The sequence below is a fragment of the Podarcis filfolensis genome, assembly GCF_964270895.1.
Source record: "Podarcis filfolensis genome assembly, chromosome: 16".
Classification (NCBI taxonomy): Eukaryota; Metazoa; Chordata; class Lepidosauria; order Squamata; family Lacertidae; genus Podarcis; species Podarcis filfolensis.
Window position 1 is genome coordinate 32,664,846 of NC_139620.1, and position 21,208 is coordinate 32,686,053.

Here is a 21,208-nt window from a genome sequence, read left to right on the forward strand (position 1 = left end):
CAGTTCAAAAGCACGTCAAAGTGCAAGTAGATAAATAGGTACTGCTCCAGCGGGAAGGTAAACAGCGTTTCCGTGTGCTGCTCTGGTTCGCCAGAAGCAGCTTAGTCATGCTGGCCACATGACCCGGAAGTTGTCTGCGGACAAACACCGGCTCCCTTGGCCAATAAAGCGAGATGAACGCTGCAGTCCCAGAGTCGGCCACGGCTGGACCTAATGGTCAGGGGTCCCTTTACCTTTACTAGCAAGACATGGGTGCAAAAGTTCTCTCTCACTCATGTTCCTCAGCGGCTGGCATTCAGAGGTATACTGTCTTTAATACTGGAGATAGCACATGGACATTGTGATTAGTAACCACTGAAAGCTTTATCGTCCATGAATGTCTAATATCTAATTCCCTCTTCCGCGATTCCACATATTGTGGAAGTAAATGCAATCATTTAATTGTGCCCAGTGTGAAGAAGTGTTTCCTTTTGTCTCTTTGCACACTTCCACTCTTCGGCTTCAGAGGATAAACCTGGGTTCAGTTGTTATGAGGGAGGAAGAAAAACTTCTGTCTTACCCTCTTTTCCCACACTTTGTATATATTTGTACATGTTCCCCTCTTACTCACTTTTTGTTGCTCCACATAAATTGTTGTACATGAGCCGAGGTGTTGGAGGGGGTGCCAAGCATTGGGCACATATTTACACATGTGGTGGGCATGCCCAGGAGTCCAAGTCTTTTAGAAGACAGTGTAATATTCCAGTTGGTTAATATTATTAAATACCGTATTTTTCGCTCTAGAAGACGCACTTTTCCCCTCCAAAAATTAAGGGGAAATGTGTGTGCGTCTTGTGGAGTGAATGCAGACTCCATGGCTTCAGCGATAACAATGTGAAGCCTCCGAAGCTCAGTGGGAGTGCTCCCACCGCACTCCGGAGGCTTCGCGTTGGTTTCGCTGAAGCCAGGACAGCAAGAGGGATCGGTGCACACCGATCCCTCTTGCTCTCCTGGCTTTGCTTTGCTGGAGAGGCACTGCACAGCTTTCCCTCTCTGCACAGTGCCCCTTCAGCGAAGTGGGAGGAGAAATGGAAGGGGCTCTGTTTCTCCTGCCACTTCGCTGAAGGGGCGCTGTGCAGAGAGGGAGAGATCTTTTTTTTCTTGTTCTCCCCCTCTAAAATAAGGTGTGTCCTATGGTCGGGTGTGTCCTATAGAGCGAAAAATACGTTACTCACACAAACCCTCCACATAACTAGCACTTCTCAACCTCTTTATGGAAGATGAGTCTATTTCATATAATAGAGAATTAATGGGATATGTACTCAATGCTGCTAGACCTACCACTGTGGAATTTTTGAGAGACATGACAGGTGCCACTGTAGACTACTGGCCTGCAGAGATGCGGGATATTGCACTGTTAGAAACATTGGTACACAAACTGAGAGTCACAAGAGGTCAAAGTAAAAATGATAACTTTATTTCAATCCAATATGATTTTGTAACCTATGTGAACACCCAGGAACATGATCATTCTCCACCTGTAGCTTTCAAATAGATTTAGCTGATTTGAAATGCTTGTCCTTGTCCTTTGTTTTATTGTCTTTGTGCCTCCTAGGTGGTTTTCTATCTTGGTGGGCCCAAGTGTTCTGTAAGACAAGCAAAGAAACAAACTGATTAATCCAAGATGTCAAAACATTATTCGTCATTATACTTACCTGAATAGACCCGGTCTTCCATTTTTCTGTATACTTTGTAACTTCACTCAAAGCTCTGTTCTATTATCTTATATTGATCGATTGTTTGTTTTATATTTGCTGTACAGCTAAAACTCAATAAAAAGTGTTATAAAAAACCCCCTCAAATGTTGTAACCTGGTAAGGTGTTGGATGTGTTTGACAGGTAGTAGATACTAGATACCAGCAGTTTTTCAAGGTTATACTGAGTTTAACTGAGAAATTTAATTCTGAAAAGATAATGATTCTAGAAGTGAGTTTCTACGATCTCTTTGGAAATGTGCAGATGGTACCTAAAGTTTGAATGCATTCTCCTGGCATGGGAATGAGCAATTCAAAATTAAGATTTATGAACTGGAATCCTGAAACCAGTTTCCAGAACCTCCTTTGTGTTGTTCTCCTGCATTCTCATTGTTTGAGTAAGGCCCAGACCACTCAACCATCACTTACTCTCTTTTGCCTTAGAAAACATCTGAATCTGCGACCAGGGCTAAACCCACAACTTATTCACAGGAAGGCACTGTGTAACGCAGAGAAATGCTGGAGATGTATTGCTGGAAATGCCTCACTGAGAAACATATTGCGTGGACAGGCAGAGTCCCCAGATCCCGAGCGGTCCCCCCCCCCCCCGTCATGTGGAATAACGACTCAAGACAACGTGCTATGGGATTAAATTGGCCACAACTTTATTAAATTTCAAATGTGGGTAGACCTTGGCTCAGGCATTGGGCGTTCTCCCTCCCCAGTCCCCAGCCGGGGACCTGGGGAGCATCAGGGTTATCCAGTGTGCGGGGGGGGGGATGGGCCGGCTCTGGAGAACATATGTTCAAGCAGAGATAGCCGCCCCCGTTACGCCGCCGCCGCAGGGGAGAGCAATGACGACCTTTCGGCGTACGGTCAAAGCCTCCCTTCAGAAACCCCTTTAACGGGGAACCCTGGTATCGCCACTGCAAAGAGGAAGATGGACTAAAGGATTCCGCCCAAGGCCTGATACCGCCAAAGTTGTGACATTTTGCTACGGGAAAGGAGAAACCTGCCAATGCAGGGAAATTCCTTTCTGGCCCTTTAACAGCGACCTTAACGTAGCAGCGCCCGCATACCTGTGAAGAAAAGTTAACCTGCAAAACCTGTGAAGAAAAGTTAACCTGCAAAATAAGACATTAACTGAGGGTGGGTAGGGTGGGAGAAGCTCTGGAGCCAAGTGAGGATTCCCAGGTAAGATCCTCCCTCTATTGTGTGGGCAGGTAATCCCTCCCCTACCTGGCCTGGTCTCCTTGGCAACCCTTCCCCCAGGTGGGATTGGACAACTGATTGGGGTAGGCAGAGACCTCCAGGTATCCCACCTGAGGGAAGGCGAAGCCAAGCCTATGCTGATGGAGCCACTCCAGATCCAGGGGCTGCACGTGTCCACGCAAAGGGCGTCCCCCGTTTTATGCAGGGAGCGGTCATTGTGGGATGTCCAGTGATGGAGTCATTTTGGTCAGAGTTCATTATTCATATACCGGTAATTTTCTATTGGCAAACTCCTTAAAATCTGAGGATCATGAGAGTATAAGATTCTAGTCCTTATGACTGTTAATATGAGAGAAAGAAAGATGCTGGAAAAGGTGTAGGCAATACTGAATAGGATGTAAATTTTGATATGGAGCTTCAGTATCCTGAAAAATTCCTTGCTCCTCCTCAAGACCAGCAATTCCAGAATAGATTGTGCAAAATGATGACAAGCGTATAACAGATGTCCAACTGGAGAAAATGTGCATTTGTACAATGTGCCTGATATACACAACTGAAGAATCTGTCTTTTGGGGGTGGGGGGGTGGAATATGGATTACCTGTGTGTATCCACAAATCCATTCAAAGGTACACAGAGCCTGTGTACCCCTATCAGTACAAAAATTTGATGAGGCTCGAGTACCCAGCCTAAGCATTCAACATTCAAACTGCTCCTTTCCATTCCATGTTTATTTCCAGATTTATGAGCCATATTTGTAAATTCTAGTTACATGATACATTTTATGTGCATAGAAAAGAATGTATACACTTGCCTGAGAGTAGGACCCAGTAATGCACACTTCTGAGTAGGTTCGCACTGTCAGTGCCAAACGAGAAGCAAGGCTGCTTGTGTGGTCTACAGAATGGTGTCTGAAATGCCTCCTGGAAACAACTGCTAAATATCAGGGCCGGCCCTAGCATTAGGCAGTGAAAGGCCATTGCTTCGGGTGGCAGATGCTAAGGGGGAATAGTGGCAGCCCTCTGAAACCTGAGCCTCATGGTCATGCCCAACTGTTGGAGGATAATAATAATAATAATAATAATAATAATAATAATAATAATAATAATTTTTATTTATACCCCACCCTCCCCAGCCAAGGCCGGGCTCAGAGCGGCTTACAAGCAATAATAAAAACAAGTTGAATGATTACAACTTAAAAACAAAATTAAAATACAACATTAAAATATTGAAACATTAAAATATTAAAATGTAGCCTCATCGCAGGAGGAGAAGGAAGGAAAAAAGAGAGGGAGGGAATCAAATTGGCTCCAAGCCAAAGGCCAGGCAGAACAACTCTGTCTTACAGGCCCTGCGGAAAGAAATCAGATCCTGCAGGGCCCTGGTCTCATGAGGCAGAGATGTTGCATCACATGACCTGTCCCCGCCTCCTGCAGTAACTACTCTGCTACCTTCATGTGCAGTAGAGCAGGTATCTTAAACCTTTTCAGACGCAGGAGACCCTTTTAACCCAAACGTGTTGTTGGACCCATTTGTTAATATTTACTATATATTTGCATTGTGGCAATGCTCTTGTTCTGACCCACTTTGGATCAGGCCACCGCCCATTAGTAGGTCCCAACCCACTAGTTGAAGGTGAGTGTGGTAGAGGATATTATCCAAACACCAGTCAACCACCAATCTAGTTGGCTTGTGTATATGAAACAACACTGTATAGTCGGAGACCTGCTAACTAATGGACTAAAAAAAAGAAAAGAAACGGACAAAAGGTAGAGAAATGTTTTTAGCATCCGAGGAGTGTGTCCCTGACTCTATGTAATCACTGGCTCTAATCAAGGGAAGTGTTGATTTAATAAACCTTTTGCCTCCACTTCTTTCTCCAATTATGTCTCTATGTTTGATGACCAGTAGCCAGCTCTGCGTCAGTTGATATTTAGAAAGAACTTTCAATCAAGCATTCATTCCTGGGCAGTGGCAAATAAATTTACCAAGCGACTGATGCTCCATCTCCTCAACCTTATTATTATGATAAATATTGTCATCAATTATTCCAGCACGGACAGCCCTCAAGGAAATGGTCACAAGCAAGAGAACTTGTGGGTGCATGGAATAACAATGATATGTACTGGGGGGAGTTGTGTATTCATTGGCACCATTTTGCAATTAAGCTAATTCATATGCTTTTTGAATTAGGCAGTGACTTGGGGTGGAATTAGCACAGCAATGGGAGTACATAGTGATGCTCTCATAAGCCAGTATTTCACATGACACAGGTCCAGGTTTAACATGTATGGAACATCAGGAGCAGCTGATCATGAACTGAGGCTCAAGTGGAACAGCAAGGTCTTTTACACTCCTTTCTGTCCAGGAGGAGACAATGGCTAGTCTTGGTGTGCAGAGCCAATCTGTGGCCTAAAGGTACTTCACTAACCAGCTGTCGCCTGCGGCTCAGTTCTTCACCATGTGGGATAGCTGCACCCAGAAGTTTCTGACTGTTCAGTGAATGCCTGTACAGTGGTACCTTGGTTTGCAACCGTAATCCATTCCGGAGGTCCAATTGTAAACCAAAACAGGTTGTAACCCAAGGTGTGCTTTTGCCAATAGGGCCTCCCCCCCAAAATTGGTTGTAATTCAAAAAAAGGGACACACACTTCTGGGTTTGACGTGGTTGTAATCCAAAATGGTTGTAATCCAAAGCGGCTGCAAACCAAGGTACCCTGTATAGCAATTAGTCATTTATTTGCCCACTTTCATAACACTGGAACATGGAGTCAACAAAAGGGACACTTCTCCATACCAAAATATCTCCCTGGATGTATCAGGATTCTTCCACTGAATCCTGTTCAGCTATGTGTGCACTTGGTTGCAGCTCTCTGTTCTTGACATTCTGTCATGTCTTTTCTACACATCTGTGTTAGTGGTACATGTAGCAGTTATAGGAAATCTGTATACCTGAAGGAGCGTCTCCACCCCCATCGTTGAGCCCGGACACTGAGATCCAGCGCTGAGGGCCTTCTGCCGGTTCCCTCATTGTGAGAAGTGAGGTTACAGAGGGCCTTCTCGGCAGTGGCGTCCGCCTTGTGGAATGCCCTCCCTTCAGATGTGAAGGAAATAAGCAGCTATCTTCTTTTTAAAAGACATCTGAAGGCAGCCCTATTTAGGGAAGTTTTTAATATTTAATGCTGTATTGTTTTTAACACTTGATTGGAAGCCGCCCAGAGTGGCTGGGGAAACTCAGCCAGATTATGATTATTATTAATCTGTGATGATTCTGTGGGAATGGTGCATCCAAAATACTACGCAAAGGGCTAATGCTGTAGCATAGAATCTTGTGATGTCACATACTGATGCAGGGGTGTGGGTTTTTTGCAGTTAGTTCAGTTATCAATTTTTGTGCGTGTTTTAACTGCGAGAGCAGTAAGTGTGCTGTATTATGCTGCTACCTGCCTCAGAGCCAGTTTGTAAATATTAGCTAGTCTCAGACATAAATTCATGTAAATATGTTCCAGTAACATAAGTATCACCTACTTCTCTTGTACATTCAATCTACAAGAGCAAGTACAGCAAGTAAAAGCCATATGTTATTTTTAAACTTTAAAGGCAAGTGTTGCATGAGTGATTTTTCTAGGGGGGAAAGAAGACTATTTAAAAGGGTCAAATGATTTGGGGCAACTTCTGCACATCTCTGTAAAGCATAACCAGTGCCGGATTTACGTATAAGCTAAATAAGCTATAGCTTAGGGCCCCACTCTCTGGGGGGCCCCAAAAAAATTTAAAGGAAAAAAACCCCTGGATGTACATTTCCAAAATATAAGATAAAAAACAAATAAAACCTACATACAGCAACAGTGGCAAATGGCTTTAGATATCTATTAGGCCCATAAATTACCATATAGAATATATTCAACACAAAAAACAGTGACAATTTGTTGTTGACAAAGGACAGCTGGACATATAAAGGGCCCCATTACCTTCAGTAGCTTAGGGCCTCATCAAACCTAAATCTGGCCCTGAGTATAACTACGACAGATTCTAGACTCCAGCCCCCATTAACCCCAGCCAGCATGGCCAGCAGTCAGAACTGACGGGAGCAGCAGTCCAATAAAATTTGGAGGGTCACAAGTTTCCTGTCCCTGCACTGAAGAAAGAGGGCAGAGTCTGCAAGGCTATAGGACTGAGCAATCAAAACCACCCAAGGTTGAACCTTTATCACATCTTCAAAAGCAATATGGAACACTTGGTATTCATTCAATGGTTTGGTTTAATATATTTCTGTTAAAGCTAAATTGAGTCAATCAGTGACACAGAGGGCATGTCACAAATCATGTAGGGATGGTGGCATATATTCGTTCATGTCTCTGAATAATAGCACTTCATGAGCACACTCTCTTCCAAGCTTGGCTTGCCCAGTGGTTTCCTGACCATGGATGAGAGCCTCAGCATGACAGCTCTTGAGCCTCCAGCCAATCTGCAGGTGTATGTACTTATGGGGTGAGATACATGAGATACATTAACAGACTAACACTTGGAATCTCAGGCATGCCATACTGTCAGCAGGCCATAGCTCCATTGTAATGGCACAACTGCACTGGAGCTTTGTTTACTAAACCTATGGGATGATCAATTGAAAGGTTTCAGATCTCAGGAACTCTTGACATAGATGCTGGTGACTGCCCAAACATCAGTTGTCCCAAAATGGAAAACTTTACAGTATTTATGACTTTTGCTTTGGTAAAAAAAATGTGAAGTTTAGCATTAGCTGTGGGGAGGGAACCACTCTCATAAATCATATGTTGCCAAAGGTTTGGAGGACCCTAAAAGAGGATGTTGGTGGGATTTCTCTTATATGCAACAGACACACAGGACTCCCTTTTCACAGTACAATGTGTAATTTGGTTTTCCTAATGATCTTAAATACTTCACCAAACTAGTCAACTTTTGTTTTCTTTCTTTCTTTCTTTCTTTCTTTCTTTCTTTCTTTCTTTCTTTCTACACACACACACACACACACACACACACACACGGGTGGGAGACTTTAGGCCTAGTGCCAAATGTGGTCCTTGTTTCATTGAAATGCCACTTTATTGCAGCCAAATTGCAGATGTTTTGTTTAATAACATCCCCATGGACAGTGAAAATGAATAAATAAAAGAATGATAGAATTTGAAAGTACCAAAGACCCTCTTACCTGTGGGCTTACCTGTGAGTTACGTGTGATCTACAAATTGCCAAATTCCAATTCTCTTTAGAATACTTCTGGCTGTCAGTTTCAGCAGCCTAAAGAAAGCTGCTCTCTCTTTCAAAATTGTGGCATCGAAGTGATCACCAGCAAATGTGGATGTAAAGAATGAATGCCCTGTGTGTTATAAACCAGACAAATTACTTCCTTACCCTTTCGGTGTTCTGAAATATACGTTTGGACAGCTACTTGGGGAAAGTAACCAAACACAAAGGCAAACAGCTTTTGAAATATACGAGGCAGAGCCTTCAACATTTTACCTGGATCAAAGCCGTTCTCAAAAGGGAATTGGCATGGTGAAGAACAAGCATTCCGGTGCGTCAGGCTGATCATCCCTGACAACTTATTAGGAAACACAAAGCAGGGAGGATGGAAACAGTTCATAAGACTGATATGTTTTGTTAGCCTACAAATAAAAAGGCTGTCTAGCAGCTGAAAGGGATGGGATCACAGGCAAAAGTGTAGTTTACTGAAGCAGGTGTCATCAGCCCGTTGACTCAATCAGAATCTGGGATGGTATGGCGGCCCCAAACTGATCAGGAGGAAGCAGCAGCAGCAGCAGGTGGGGGTCTGGAAGGCTGGAACCCAAGGCTGGAGGAGATGTCAGAGAAGGAGAAGCTCTCTACTCTGCCCCTCCAGTGGAGCAAGCCTCATCAGGGAGTGGGAAGGACTATGACCAGCCAGATGGAGGGGCTGAACAGGAGCCAGCTGCCATGAAGCTGGTGGCAAGGCACCAAACACAGCCTTGCCACTGAGAAACAGGTGCCACCTCCATAGCTGGGTTCAGAACACATCCACCCTGACTGAGTGTGCATATGCACATGCAGCAGATTGGTAGGGTGAGAGAGTCCATGACCTTGCTCACCTTGAAGAGCTTGGTGGAAGGGGGTGTGTCAGCTGTTGTGTGACTTCATAAAATCGGTCCCGGTGTGACCCTTTTGCCTTGCTCTTGTACTTTGGAATCTTGACTTCTGGATCTTCTGCTTGCTGCTGCGCCCTGTACAGTGGTACAGTGGTACCTCTGGTTACGTACTTAATTCGTTCTGGAGGTCCGTTCTTAACCTGAAACTGTTCTTAACCTGAAGCATCACTTTAACTAATGGGGCCTCCTGCTGCTGCTGTGCCACCGGAGCACGATTTCTGTTCTCATCCTGAAGCAAAGTTCTTAACCAGAGGTACTATTTCTGGGTTAGCGGAGTCTGTAACCTGAAGCGTCTGTAACCCGAGGTACCACTGTACTGCTGTTAGGCCAAATAAATATCTCCTCCTTACTCTTAAGGAAGATCTATTGTTGTGGTGTTTGGGGACGGGAGTCTGGCAGCAGGGAAAATAATAATAATTTGTTGACTAATCTGAGGGCCCCACTTTATAGGCAGGGATAACAGGGAAGAGCCTTGCGGTGCCTTAAAAGTAACTCATTTGTTAAGTCATAAATTTACATGGGTCAGAGCCCACTTCACCAGATATTTAGAGTTTAATCTTGAGTTCACATGGATGTAAAGCGGGGGAATGCAGAAGTTAGAGTTAGATAGCAATGAAGTTTTAAAAAAGTATAGCCTGTTGACTATTCAGTTAGGGCTTAATAAGCACAGTGTCCCTTCACAACAGCTGTACATTGCAACCACACAGTAATACCAAGTAAATCAGCACCTGTAATGGAACAAGAAACCATTGTCTCTATTTACATCTAAATGAATGGAATTGAACTTATAGACAGGGATGTCATTGGCATTCTGAAGGAGATTTACACTGTCAGTTACTGGGGATGACATTTTAATATAGATTATTATTATTATTATTATTATTATTATTATTATTATTATTCCACCCATCTGGCTGGGTTTCCCCAGCCACTCTGGGTGGCTTCCAACAAAATATTAAAAACACAATGAAACATCAGACATTAAAAACTTCCCTAAACAGGGCTGCCTTCAGATGTCTTCTGAAAGTCAGATAGTTGCTTATTGCCTTGACATCTGATGGGAGGGCATTCCACAGGGCGGGCACCACTACCAAGAAGGCCCTCTGCCTGGTTCCCTGTAACCCCACTTCTCGCAGTGAGGGAACCGCCAGAAGGCCCTCGGAGCTGGATGAGTCCTGGATGTGATATGCCTACCATACCTTAGAGTTACCCCCACATTTTGCCATAAGCAAAATTTCAAGGTGCTCAGGGACATCGTCACATGTCTTTGAAGGGCAGCCAGAAGTTTTGATAAGATGATCAACATTTTCTGAGGTAGGAACTATGTGCATCCTTCCTTGGGACCCATAGAAAACTTCAGGGCAGGCTGTTAACTGATCAGTGCTGTGAATACTGTCTGCCTCTTGACGGTCCTGGACTGGCTTTTGCAGCTGGTGAGGAAATTCTCCATGCAAAATTGATAAGATCTGGGACTAAAATTGCCAGGGAATTTCTTATTGAATCTCCCTTTATTCTCAGTCTGACTATTGGTCCATCTGCTCAGTATCACCCAGCCCTCCCTTAAAGAAAGGTTCTGGCTCTTTTGCCTAAACAATTGTCTTCAAACATGCTTGTTTTTCTGCTCAAGAGAATAGACCTTGTAGCTTTGACATGAAAAGGTTAAAACCACCGTGCGTTTTTTCAGCCTGAACTCACTGGAACTCAGTTCCGGCCCCTCTCAGGTGGGCACCATTGCCATTCTAAGAGAACAAGGGAGGTGTTCCTGGTGATTTCTGAACCTCTTTTTCTAGAAAAATAGCACTGGTTAAAATGTTCTGAGAATGCAATGTTTATAGAAAAGGGATATTATTGTTTTTTTGTTTACAGAGCAAAGCTAACTTAGGGAAACAGTTCATTACTATAAGATGTGCTGATAGCTTGCGATTCAGAAGGTTTTATCTGCGTGGCCTTCAGATAGTCATTCTATATGCCAGAGGCCACCAACTGTCAAGGCCAGTAGGCACATTTGGAATTTTGAGAATGTGCCGTAGCCAGAAAATGACTGTTGTGATGTGTGTGGCATAATGCAAAATATCTGGCATGGGGTATGTGACTGAACAAAAACTGGTGGTTGTGGAGTGTGGCAAAGTGGGTGCCACAGCATTTAAAAGAGCAGAAAAGGAGAAAGGGACACAAATAGGTTTGGGTGTTCATATTGTTTCAGAAATTTGATTCTGCTTTAAATGCAAACTGAATCATAATTCTCCCCTATCCCTTCTGGCAAACATATAATATTCGGTCTAGGGATGGGTGAGCTGTCCCAGATAGAGATTTCTGATACAAATGAGGAAATAATTCTGCTACTTTCAAAGTCCTGTCAGGGAAAGAATAAAAAGGGTATAAATAAGTTGTTGTTGTTGTTGTTTCAGATTCTGAGTCTACCAGCTGGCCAATCTCCAAATCCCAATTTCCTCTCTCATCCACCAAAGTGTGGGGTGTGAAATACAGAGCAGTCAAATACAACTTTCCTAAAGTAGACATAAAGAGGAATGCTTGTCCCAACCAGTAAGTAAACTTCCTGTTTCCTCCTAGACTGGGACAAGACTTCCTCTACATGTGAGCAGAGGTGGGCGTGACCTTACCTGTGCAGGTAGCAAAAGCACAGGGCTGGCCGCCATCTCTCTCTCTTTTCCCTTCTCCACCTTGCCTTCAACAAGTGAGCAGCAGTGACTGCTAGCCCGCAGTCACTGAGACTAACTCCCATATGGGGTAGTTCCACACATGTATATATTTTGTAACTTAAGTCTGCCTTCTGGGAGCCATTTGTGAACAGAATGTGTGAGTAAACTTCTTTTATACTTTTTATACAAGACTGTGTCATGTCTATTCTTTTTAAGAGGGAATAAAGGGGAATTACCAGGAATCTTATTTTAGAGGCTTAAACAAGCCTGGCAACAAGCTATCTGCCATGCAAGCTTAAAAGGGGAATGTTACTCTGCTAAGTTATAGAACTTGCTAACACAAGTTAGGAAGGATATTATTAACCAATATAGCCACTCCTGCTCCCTGAACATTTCCACACAAAGAACTTCAAAAAGAAATCCACTTCTCTTCCTTTCCACTGTCTTCCCTGGCTGCTGCTATTGCTTCAGCAGTGGCAGTGACACAAGAGTGTGGTCTCACCCCCCAAACCTGAGTTCTAGCATCGTGCTATGCAGCAAAAAGGAGCAATGTGAGGCTAGATTATCATGATGCAATTGGGGGAATTACACCAGGGTCTACAGTATGTCTGCAAGGGACTCTCTTGTCTCTGCTCACTTGCTGTGATTTTCCCACTGCATGCCTTGTTTTATACAATAAAATAATAAAGTTGGATTCAATAAGCTTTTTAAAAAATGCCTTTTGTAAGGAAGGGGATCCATTTTCAGAGGAGCTACACTAGGGCCCCAATTTCCTTAAGTTGATATTTGGCAATGCAGCTTTCTCAGTGGTTGTTAACATTGTACTAGCCACTTGAAGACTGTGAGGGATGTCAGTGGGGGCTTCAGAGCAGGCTGGGTAAGTCTGAGAGGGTGGGCTGGGCATGATGGGAGCAGGAGGGAGTGGGATTCTTCTCTAGCTCAGATTTTAATCCAAGTCAGATAATATATTGTGGAGGAGGACAACATGCTTATATTCTATTTGAGGGACCCCCAAAATTCAAAACTCCAGGAATTGAAATAGGAATTTTGGTGATTGTTTGGTTGCATATTTTGGTGATTGTTTGGTTGTATATTTTAATTACAGAATTTGCATTTGAGCATTTTAATAAGATTGATCTGTTGTGTGTCTTAGTTGTGTGTTTTAATTGTGGATTTTTACATCCAAATGTGTGTGTTACTGGTTTTTATACTTGCCATCTACGTAAAAGCCTGTTTTGACATTAAGTGGTATATACATTAACCAATAACAATAACTCCAACAACATCCCAAAATTTCTGTTTGGGCATTTCTGCTGCAAGCTGCGCAGAAATGGAACATTTAATGCTAGGCTTTTGATAGTGACAATGTGCTGGCAATAGGAAATTGTAGTTATTAACTGAGCATAGGAACATGGACAGCTTTAAGGCTAAGCCCTTTCACCTTTTTTTGTCTTGCTAAGAAGTCATGCTTTCTGGTAACATATGAGCATGCCAGGGGAGGAAACAAGAGTGAATAATACTTTCTATTAAAATATGGCAGTGTAATATGATAAAACACATTGAGCCATTATTCAAGGCAAAACCCTCAGAAAAATAGCTCTCTCCATTTGTTTTCAGTGCTAAACAATTGAATCCATCCTGAATCAGGTACTTAAAGTCAGCGCTGCTATAAATCAATGAAGAAGAGAATTAAGTTTCAATTGACTTTCCTGACCTTGAACATCAAACAGGAACTACTTGAAAAATGGAGGCATTTGGCAATCTAAAATTCAAATGGGCTGCAATCAATAGATTTTTTTTTTTCCCAGGCAAAAGGATGTTTGGAGCCCTTTGGTTGCCTAACCGTATTAGTCTTTGAAAGCTGGGTTGTGTTGCTGTTGTTTTTCATCAAGGGAGTTGGACCAGCTGCTCAGTTGCAACTCTGTGAGTAGCAAGAGACAATATTTGCCTGGGAATGAGCAACACACGTACGCACGCACACATTCAAGTTTCTAAAAGCAAAGCTGTTCTTTTGCTATTTCTGGTGCTTGCTCATCAGTATAAAGGGGAGCAGGGAGAACAAAGCTTGGAACTCGTGTGGTAGCAATAGCTGAAGTCAATGGAATAGATGTCACAGGCCAGAGGTGACCAAACTTTTTTGACCAGTGAGCACATTCGTAATTTTAAGAGGTGGCTGGGGATGCCAATCACAAAATAGCTGCTAATGGGAGGCAGTTGACATAATACAAAATGGCTGCTATTGGGAGACAGTAAAGTGTAGTGTCAGGCTAGGACCTGGGAGACCAGGGTTCAAATCCCCACATGACCATGAAGCTCACTGGGTGGAGCTGGACCAGGCTCTGCCTCACAGGGTTGTTTGGGAAATTTAAATGGTTAGAAGGAGAACTGTGCATGCCACTTTGAGCTCCTTGAAGGAACACAACAACAACAAAACAACACATAATCAGATAGCCACCCCTTGCAACCTATTGAGAAGTCAGACAAGATGATGATGATGATAATAATAATAATAATAATAATAATAATAATAATAATAATAATAATAATAATAATTTATTATTTATACCCCACCCATCTGGCTGAGTTTCCCCAGCCACTCTGGGCGGCTTCCAATCAAGTGTTAAAACAATACAGCATTAAATATTAAAAACTTCCCTAAACAGGGCTGCCTTCAGATGTCTTTTAAAGAGAAGATAGCTGCAGCGGGTGCCACTACCAAGAAGGCCCTCTGTCTGGTTCCTTGTAACCTCACTTCTCGCAATGAGGAAACCGTCAGAAGGCCCTCGGCGCTGGATCTCAGTGTCCAGGCTGAACGATGGGGGTGGGGACACTCCTTCATGTATACAGGACCGAGGCCGTTTAGGGCTTTAAAGGTCAGCACCAACACTTTGAATTGTGCTCGGAAACGTACTGGGAGCCAATGCAGATCTCTCAGAACAGGTGTTATGTGGTCCCGGCGGCCACTCCCAGTCACTAAAAAAGTCTACTCTAAAAAGTAGAGTTTAAGGGATTGTACCCGACTGCTTCTCTGGAAGCACTTAAAACATGTCTTGCTATGAAACCTCAGCTGCTAGAACCAAGCAAGTGCCTAGCAAAACCTCCACTGATTTGCAAATGATAATCATTTTTTCATAGTTCTGAGTGCTCGACAGCTACAGCATGCCAGCAGAACATGCAAGCCCATAGCTCCTTTGACTGGAGAAGCTTACATTAAACTGTGCCACTAGAACCAAGCAGAATGTCTCAACAGCTTTTCAAATTTTAATAAATTTTGATAGCTTGACCTTCTGGAGAGCTTCCCCTTGCAAGCAGATCACGCAAACCCATAGCTGTTTCAGTAGGAGATGGTTAAACTTTAGCTTTTATTAGTTTATATCACTGACAGTCTGGCCTTCCTCCATGGAGCTCAAGATCCATACAAAGTAAGGGTTGTAGCCAACTAAATTCTACTCGGCATGGAAAGCCCCTTCTAAGAAACCCACCCCAAAATTCCTACTCAGCTCCTAATGGGTGGCTGCATATGAACCCAAAATGTTTCATAGAAGGAAGGAAGGCTTAAATGTGCATCTGCCCTCCTCCACAGCATCTAGAAGAGAAAACCTGGGGAAAGACTGCAGCTCAGTGGAACAGCGTCTGCCTTGCATGCAAAAGGTCCCAGATTCAATCCCTGGCATCTCTTCAGAAAGACTTATTTTCTGAAGTGCTGCAAAGCCACTGCCAGACATTATAGACAACACTGAGCTAGATGAACTAATGGTCTGGTTCAGTATCAGGTGGTTTCTTGTGTTCCTGCACTTAGGGGCAGGGTTATAGCTCAGTGGCAGAGCAGCTTCATGTAGTTACTATTGGCAAAACCTATTTGGTGTTTCGCAACTTTCTGACTAGTTGCAGGACCTTAGCCAGACCTAGCAGAGTAAACGCAGAATCCACAGAATCAGTTGGCGACTTGGCTGCAGACAGGATAGACGAAGCAGGAACCAGGAACTTGTAGTTAGGTGTTTATTATATGCAATGGATTATTTACAGGAACAGAACACGGATCTTTAGCTAGCTCTCTCATACATGACTCACAACTCGTACACTGACACACAGAACTCTGAACCTCTGAACTAACACATTCCCGTTAGTAGGCCATTAATTATCACTCCCTTGAGAGAGCTTGACCAATCAGGGAGCTGCCTCCATGCTTCTGTTATCACCAGGCAGACTTACTCCTTCACATGACCTTTTGGCTGTCTGACAAACCTTAATTGCCTCTGTGTGAGTAGCTGCACGTACACAGTTTCCCAACAGTTACAATCTTTGGCATCCCCAGGTAGGGCTGAGCGGGTTCCCTGTCTGACACCTTGGAGAGCCTCTGCTAGTCAGTGCAGACAGCATTGAGCTAGATGGACTATTAGTCCAACTCAGTATCAGGCAGCTTCTGGTGTCTCTACAATCCCAATCAATCACTGGGAGAATAGCAGCCAAACCAATTCATCAGTTCGCCAGTGCAACTCTGATTATTATTCTTTTTCAAAATGTGAGCCTCATGAATGAAATATTGAAATATTGACCCATATCTTTTTGGGTCAGGATATGGTGGTGGACCAGGAACTCTGGGGACAGGGAAGAAACCTCATGTAGATATTATATATTTTCTTAATGGCTTGCATTGCAATAAAATAGTGGTAGACCATTGTAGTTGTTGCTCTCTGTAGCTCCTGTCTGTCGGATCTGCTTGACATAATTTTCTGCTTCCAAGTTGTTGCCATCTCCCTGCCTGCTACGTATGCATGTGTGTATATATAGAAACAAAAAAATCTTTTTTCTTTGGTTTGGTTTTCCTCCTGCATTCTTCATTTCCACCCAGTCCTGGAAGGTTTGTTCCCTTTTCTAATCAAGTGAGTTGCTACCCTGAAAAACAAGAGTAATGGGGTGCCACAAGGCTTTTGTCTGGAGATTTTTCATACTTGTGAAAAGAGCATCATAAATAACTTACTAGAGCCAATTGGGATGTGGCTGGTTCACCACCCCTGGGTTAAAGGGTTTCTTCCTTGGCTGCAATCCAAGTGTGAGCCAGTGTGGTGCAGTGGTTAGAGTGTCACAGTAGGACCAGGGGAACAGAGTTCAAATCCCCACCTGGCCATGAAGCTCACTGGATGATCCTGGGCTAATCACTGCCTCCCAGCCTAACCTACCTTGTGGGGTGGATGTGGGGATTAAATGAGGAGGAGAACTATGTATACTGCCTTGAGCAGCTTGGAGGAAAAGGTGGAAGATAATTGCTTAACAAATAATAATACCTTTGAGCCATACTGGGATGGGTGGGTTAGACTGGGCAGAGGTGTCACTCTGTCAGCACAGAACTCTCCATTCCACCAGCTCAACATGAAGCCACAAGTGCTACTGGCAGGATCTCTGTGGGTGGCAGCTTGCATAAAACCACCAAACAGTGTCTTCCACAGGCAAGGAGGGGCTTGAAACAGCCTGGGATCTGCAGGATCCCCAGCTGGTCTCATTGCCATCTCATGATGGTGCCAGGACCTTTTCAGGCTAACACAGTAATCTGCCTGCCCCTTTGTCCTGGCCAGTGTGATAGGCAGGACTTTGGACATAGCAACGACCACAACAACCATTAAGCCCATCCACTCCCTGGTCTGTTTGGGTTTTGGATAAATCCAATGCACAGCTGTAATCATGGCATCTTGCAGGAACAAAATCCATCACATAACTCCGAGGTATTTGAAGAAGTACTTTGTCAAGAAGTAATGGGCTAGCAACTGACCTCAGGGGCCAGGGGCCTGGTATGAAGATACATCTTCCAGATGTTGATGTGATGCTGCATCCACCCCTGACAGCTGTGTGGACAAACCTGGGGAAATGCAAGAATATCATCTGCCCATTTTCAGAAGAAGAGCATGTCCATTACGGTTTGCTTACTGAACTCCATATCTATATTGATTATTTGCAAATTGTTTTGAGATCTTCCAATATCTCCCAATGCTGAAATCTGATGTGAGAGTGGGCCCTATGGGGCGGGGTGGGGAAAACAGGCCACATTATCCTGCATGGATATTTGATCTCTCCCATCTATGTTATGGGAGCTGCTTTAGTGCCATCAAATACTCTTACTCAAGAAGCAAACAGAATCAGTGCTGTTTGTTCACTGATCATGTATCAATTTACAGTGCTGTTGCATGCAATTAATGGCAATTAAATGATGTTAAAGAGGATTGAGCTAGTGCTAAATCTATTTCCTTCCAATTATCTTAGCATCATGGTCCATAATACTGGTGTCTCTGTTACCCCCCCACTCCCCTGAATAAGACATTTATTGTAATCAGCTGCATGGCATTAAGCTTTCCCAAGGTAAATATTGTTTTCAGATCCTCATTTCCTTTAGCAGCAAGAAGCAGAGACAGTATGTGTTGTGGCTAGAGTGGCAGATTAGGAGTTGGGATAACTCAGTTGGCAGAGGATGAGACACTTAATACCAGGGCCATGGGTTCAAGCTCAATGTTGAGTGAAAGATTCCTGCATTGCAAGAGGTTGGACTAGATGGCTCTAGGGGTCCCTTCGAACTCTACAATTCTATGATTCTATGATTCCTCAGTCATGCTTGCAGAACACAGCTGGGAAGATGAGGACAACAGTAGAGTTCATTGCTATTGGCCCTGGCACCACCTACTGTCGATCTTCCAGCAAACTGCCCTACCAGTCCTAATGGCCACCAGGCACCATTAGGTGAGTCCCCCCATAACTGAACGTAATTGCCTTTGCCCCTCTCCCTCCAAGTTGCTAACCAGCTGCAAAGTACAACTTTCTCTCTCTCTTGCTTGCTTGCTGAGAAACACCATTTGTATTTAGATTTGCACTGAGCAATTGAGTTAGTGGAGTAGTAAAACTGGGAACAGCACTGGGCATTATAAGAAGTGCCAGTGAATTAATAATAATAATAATAATAATAATAATAATAATAATAATAATTTATTTATACCCCACCCATCTGGCTGGGCTTCCCCAGCCACTCTGGACGGCTTCCAAAAAAATATTAAAATACTGTAATACATCAAACATTAAACGCTTCTCTAAACAGGGCTGCCTTCAGATGTCTTCTAAAAGTCTGGTAGTTGTTGTTCTCTTTGACATCTGGTGGGAGGGCATTCCACAGAGCGGGTGCCACTACCGAGAAAGCCCTCTGCCTGGTTCCCTGTAACTTGGCTTCTCGCATTGAGGGAACTGCCAGAAGGCCCTTGGTGCAGGACCTCAGTGTCTGGGTAAAACGATGGGGGTGGAGACGCTCCTTCAGATATACTGGACCGAGGCCGTTTAGGGCTTTAAAGGTCAGCACCAACACTTTGAATTGTGCTCGGAAACGTACTGGGAGCCAAAGTAGGTCTTTCAAGACCGGTGTTATATGGTCTTGGCGGCCGCTCCCAGTCACCAGTCTGGCTGCCACGTTCTGGATTAGTTGTAGTTTCCGGGTCACCTTCAAAGGTAGCCCCACATAGAGTGCATTGCAGTAGTCCAAGCGGGAGATAACCAGAGCATGCACCACTCTGGCAAGGCAGTCCGCAGGCAGATAGGGTCTCAGCCTGCGTACCAGATGGAGCTGGTAAACAGCTGCCCTGGACACGGATTTGACTTGTGCCTCCATGGACAGCTGTGAGTCCAAAATGACTCCCAGGCTGCGCACCTGGTCCTTCAGGGGCACAGTTACCCCATTCAGGACCAGGGAATCCTCCATATTCAGGACCAGGGAATCCTCCACACCTACTCATCTTTATTTGAGGATGAGTATTTTTCTATCTCATAGGAGGGACTTCAGCACAATGGTGGAAAGCACATTTTGCATACAGAAAACTCCATGTTCAATCTCCAGCTTAAAAGAACCTCAGGTAGCTGTGCTAGAAAAGAATCCCACCTGAGACCATGGAAGTCCACTGTTGGTTACTGCAGGTAGGTAGATCTGTTGTGGTTTAAAAGTAGCTCCATATGAGAGATGTTTGAGCTTTTGAAGCTGGTAGTGCAGGGGCACATTGTTGCTTGGGAAAACTAATGCTGCTTTTAAAAATAGCACTGTCTGCCTACTTGCATGATACCTCTTATTCAGCTTGTATGTTTGTGCACTTGGGACAGAGAGGAATTCCCATATAGTGTGAATTATGCATGGAAGATTCCTTGGGTTAGATGTGGATGCTCTTCTGTATACTGTATTGTATCTTTAGTTCTGTGGGTCCCATGCTCACCTCTGCCTCCTCCCCATATGTTTATAATTGCTCTTATGGGTTTGGCATAAAGGTGAAGCACTGAATGAAATTTAGAGGTGATGAGAGAGGTTTGCCACACAACTGGTACTACTTAAATATTACATTTTCTATTCATTTGCTTCTGTTTCTTGTTTCTTGGTGGTTAGGCTCAGGGAAAGGGCCAATGCTCAGTGGTACAGCACCTGCTTTGCATGCAGAAGTTCCCAAGTTCAATCCCCAGCATCTCCAGGTAGGGCTGGGAGTGAGCCCACATGAAATCGATGAGAGCCATTGCTAGTCAGTATAGACAATAGATGGTCTGAATCAGTAGAAGGCAGCTTCCTATGTCCATATGGCATAGAGACAGATAGTAGAAATACGCTGCATTATTAATTCTCCTAAGAAAGAAAGTGACCTTGTGGAAGACACTCAGAAACACTTGAAGAAATGAGAAGCACGGTGAAATACTTTCAATTAGCATTTGATGGGGACATGATTTGATTTCATGTTGGCTGCCCCATAGCATAATGGAACATCAGCTCTGTGTGCTAAAGCAATAAGATGTTGGTGGTGTGGATTATGATGATTTAAGTTTATTAGTCACTTGACACATCAAAAGTCTCTAAGCTGTGATCCCTGCATTGCAGGGGTTTGGACTAGATGACTCTTAGGGAACCTCCCAACTCCACAATTCTGTGATTCTATGTGACTTAAAAAAAATTAAGAGCAGAAAGCATGGCATAAAATGGGAAAACACAATGCATAAAAGCCATACAATTACCGATAAACCAAGCAAAATAAAACAGCAGCAAAACTTCAGCAGCAAAACAACAAACCACCGATAGGCAGGAAATCATCCTCATCCATCAAATGCCTGAGAGCAGAGAGATGAAGTTTTACCCAACATTGAAAGAGTGTTAATGATGGTGCCAGGTGTACCTCACTGGGAAGAACATTCCACAAGCATGAGCTGTAACTAAAAAGACCTTCTCCCTTGATGCAAGCCTCTGAATCTCCCTCAGAGGTGGAACTTGGAAGTACTCCTCCATTGAAGATGGAAGGGTCTGAGTAGGTTCATATTCAGAGAGGTGCTCTGAAAGCTATTGAGATCAAGAAAGTAGAGAAGGCATATCTGCTATATATAGTTTCAGGAGTTTAAACAATGTGAAAGAGAAGGGACATTACCTCATTGCAGGGGTCAGCAAACATTTTC

The 21,208-nt window shown here is 43.8% G+C and overlaps 1 long non-coding RNA gene across 1 annotated transcript in view; it reads right to left on the reverse strand.

Moving 5' to 3' along the window:
- Positions 1 to 1,434: 1,434 nt before the first annotated feature.
- LOC310751476 overlaps positions 1,435 to 21,208 on the reverse strand; it is a 30,629-nt gene continuing 10,855 nt past the window's right edge. The window contains exons 2-3 of the long non-coding RNA XR_014542539.1: positions 8,144 to 8,299; positions 1,435 to 1,625 (exon numbers count right to left, since the gene is read on the reverse strand). This is a non-coding gene — a long non-coding RNA (uncharacterized lncRNA). The remainder of the gene's footprint in view (positions 1,626 to 8,143; positions 8,300 to 21,208) is intronic.